General features: G+C 35.2%; 1 non-coding gene across 1 annotated transcript; it reads right to left on the bottom strand.

The window, feature by feature from the left end:
• Positions 1-387: 387 nt before the first annotated feature.
• Positions 388-507, bottom strand: LOC141415326 (small nucleolar RNA SNORA26). Its single transcript, XR_012440299.1, has one exon. It is a non-coding gene; the product is annotated as a small nucleolar RNA SNORA26 (small nucleolar RNA).
• Between the last annotated feature and the right edge of the window lie 3,730 nt (positions 508-4,237).

A 4,237-nucleotide genomic window follows, 5' to 3' on the forward strand; every position in this document is an offset into this window, starting at 1 on the left:
TCAAACTAATGGCTATACTCCAGCATATTTCTTTAAAAATCAGAATTAATTTTTCAAGATTATAAATAGATTTTAAAACATTATAGGAGATTTGGGAAAAAAGGAAGTTCCTAACCTCATCACACAAAGACGAATTCCATAATCTTTTCTGTACATTCTCTCCCATTACTTTCATTTGTGCATCTTTTTACCTGATTGTAGTCATAGCAAAAATAAATATTTATATATAAAACTTAATTTGTATCACTTATATTTTTAATTTGTGATATATTTGTATTTCAAAGTCTAAATAATTGCTAAATTCACCAACTGAATGTACTATAATTTCTTTACTCATTCCATTTGTTGAGAATTTAGGTTGCTTGTAGGTTTTTTTTTTCTCCTCCCAGCTATAACTCCAGACAGGATCCAGAGAGGAGTTTTACAAGTTCTTCTCTAGGTTTTATGGAGACTTCCTTTGCCCTTCTATGTTAGCCTCCAGGAACTGAGCCAACCTTTAGAGAGCTCAGGAAAGGGTGCTTCTAGTTTTTATTTTTTGAGATTACAAATGGTGATATAAACATGTTCTGAATTTCTAAGAAAAACCTTGCTTATATTTATATGCTATTTAAAAAATCTCTACCTCTGTATTTTTTTAATCAGGGAAATTATGATGAATATTTTTTCCTACATCAGGAGATAGCAGTATGTAATCTATCAGGAGATAGATTACATAGTTTTCTATGTAATTTACTGCTGCCACTCAAAACTGATTTTTTAATAGTCATTAATTCGTAATGACAACATCATAATTTTCAGAGCTCACCTTCTACTACCAAACTTCCCAGTAAATTGGTTAATTAAAATATCAGAATTCATTCCTGTCCTTTTTTTTTTTTTTTTTTTAATTTTATCAAATGTGCTTTAATTTCAGACAACACTATGAAACATATAAGAAGCAAACAACAGTTTTGCAATATAGTTTCAAAATGTATACAAATTAGAATACAGAGGTTAAACACTGGTATGCTGACCACATTTTGAACTTCTAAATAAACTGCTTATAAAACTTAGCCAATTCAACTCAGCCAATCAATTAAAATATCAGAATTCATTCCTGTCCTTAAAAACAATTTTTTGCTTCTGATTGATTCTAAATGGTTTTATAGATCTTAATTCTTGCATCCACTCCGGCAACAAAATGAATCCTTACGATAAGAAGTAAAGTAAAAGTCTAAAACTTAAAATCTGATTTCATTAGCTTGATATAGATAACAAGGTCAAATGTTGCTTTTCATTTTTTAATACACTTAAAAATATAAATCGTTATGCAAGAGTTTAAAATTTTTTATTGAACCACTGATAAGTGAATTTTAAAGAGTTTTATTTTGAAATATATTTTCTTTTCCTTTCTTTTTATGCAGTAGAGGGGATTGAACTCAGGACCACAGGCAGTCAATGAGTTAACTGGAGTCATGATTCATTTGAAGGACTATTCACCAGTAGTCCACCTTCAAGAGCAGTAACAACAAATAGTAGGAAGTGGGTAATATACAGGGCTGTTTGTTTTGATTATTTAATCCACAACAGGTAGACATAGAAATCCATGACATCATCTCTCACTCATTCCCTTTAATCATCCTTGATGCTGATACTCAATGGTTGGCATATCTACACTATCCAGAATTAAAATGAACTATTTTTTATTGAGAATATACGAGCCTACATTCTGCCTACCATCACACATTACATGAGGAGAGGACATTCAATCTGACATATACTTGAGTGTCTCCTCTATGTAGGGGAAGATGTGTATCAAGGAAAGCTATGCCCTTGGCTTTTACATTTTCCCTAGTTCAGTGAAGGCCACATTTTTTTTTTCCAAAGAAACACATCCTGGGGCTGAAAATGTTTTTGTTAGCAGTTATGCAACCTTATGAAAAAGCACAGTTTTCTTCAAATTGGATATACTATAAATTGAAGACATTAGTCATAGCTGGTACTCCCCTCCCCCACTTAAAACACAAACTTTAATAATTTTTTCAGGTCAGATTTTAAGTGGTATATTGAAATATTGGAGAACAAATACTATACCTATAAAAACAAAGCAGGTTTGGACAGATAATATTTTAAAAAGCAATCTGCATCAGAAGGAGGAGAAATAGCAGTATTATTTTCTCACATCTCAGTCCCCCCAGGCATACAAGTATAATTTAGCAAAATGTAATATAATGCAGTATTCATTCATATACACAGCATGTAATTATTGAACACTTGTCACTGGTGTCATACTGCAGTCATCTCTGTGGGGGATACAAGGGAAAAGAAGGCCTCATCTTAGCCCCCTAAGAAGCTTACAGCACCTTTGGGGAGATAAGACAAGCATGAAAGGTTTAATAACAGCATGGGGTACTAAATTCATGACACAAGACAGTAGTATTTCAGAAGTGTGAGAGAGAAGGGTCTTAGGAGGGCTGTAGAGAAGCAATGAGGCTTGAGTGGAGTATTTAAGGATGAGCAGGACTTAGCCTAGATGGGGAGTGACAGAGAGGACACTCTAGCCTGAAGAGAGCTCTTAAGAAAGGCGGGAGTGTGTAACTGTGTTCAGGGGATGGTCAAAAGACAGCCTAGCTGTTGTGGGGAAGGATAGGGAAGGCAATGGACTCCTTGCTCCTCACTCTATGTTAGGCCCTTAATTTACCTGGTCAAATACTTTCAATAACTCTATTCCCCAGTTTACAGATGAGACAACTGAGGTTTAGACAGATCATGTGATTTGACTAAGGTGATAAGATGTGGATAGCATCAGGATTCAAACTCAAGACACTCAGCACATCCTGACTCTTTTTTTCCTTTTCTTTTGTCAGTTATAGGGATTTGAACTCAGAGCCTCATACTTGCTAGGCAGGCACTCTACCACTTGAGCCAGTCTACCAGCCTGACTCTTGCCACTGTATCTGTTCCTTTAAGTGCCTTTCAAAGGAACTTGGACTTGGTTCTCTACAAAATAGAGAATAACTAAAACTATTTTGAGCCAAAAAGACTTAAATAATTTTTATGGCATGTTAGCAAGCAGTGTGAATTAGAAGGATCTGAGGCTGGAGAGCATTTTAGAAATTATTTTTGAAAGAACTTTTACAACCCTTGCATTCCCTTGGAGTCTAGCACAATGTAATTGAAGCTCAATAAGTATTTGTTGAGACAGAAAAGACCACAAAACTAGAATCCAGAAGATGTGAGTTCTAGTCCTGGTTTGGCACCAACTAGTTTTGTGAGAATGGTCAATTGGGCAATAGCTGTGTGACCTTGAGCAGGTTACTTTACCTCTCCAAAGCTCAGTTTCCTTATCTGTAAGCATGAAGATCACAGACTTTTTGTGGAATCTACATGATGATAGACACCATGTGAATAAATAGTGCCTGGCAAAATAAGCCTTCATTAATATTACTACGGAGGAAATCCAAGCATTATTTTAATTAATTCACAAAGCCTAATGGAATGAACAGTTAGTTCTCCACATTAAGACTTCACTTCAGTAACTGGGTTTGGGAAGATAACCATTTCTAAGGCATGAGGGTTGGAAGAGGGGAGGGAATTAGATGACTCTTGGGGGATGGGATTGCTGAACACTGGCTGAACTGTTGCCAATGACCTCCAACATAAACACTGTGTGAACATTCAACTGAAGGGGTACTTGGCCAGACCTGGTGTCTGGTTCCATTAGTACCTTAATCTCTAGTGGCCTGAGATTATAACCAAAGATAAAATAAGTACCAAACTAAAAGGGCCTAACTTCTTCAGAATCCCACTCTTTGTGATGATAGAAAAGTCATGTTGGAGTTCAAGTTGCTTATTCCTTACATTATGCAATTTGAGTTTAGTTTTATAGAACATAGACCTAGTTTAATCTTGTTCTGAAAAATTTTCAGGTCTCTTATTGGAATTATACTGCCTGAACTATGCCAATAAATATTGCAGAGGAGGATGAATCATGGATTTTTCTGGTCAGATAATCATATTTACAGGTACCGTCTAGTCTTATTTGCTGAAGATTAGTATTTTGAAGCCGTGAAACAACATAGCTTCATTCTTTTCCTAATTAAAAAAGTAGCTGATTCTTTATAGTAAAGAAACAGCAAGCATCTCCTTTTATCTACAGTGTTTTTCCTCTCTTCCTTTGCTGTACATTATAACAGCTGCAATACACCGCCCATAAAGAAGGAATCTGTGGTTAAATATTCATGGCCATTCGCTGTGC

This window comes from Castor canadensis, chromosome 12, assembly GCF_047511655.1.
Source record: "Castor canadensis chromosome 12, mCasCan1.hap1v2, whole genome shotgun sequence".
In the NCBI taxonomy this organism is placed as follows: Eukaryota; Metazoa; Chordata; class Mammalia; order Rodentia; family Castoridae; genus Castor; species Castor canadensis.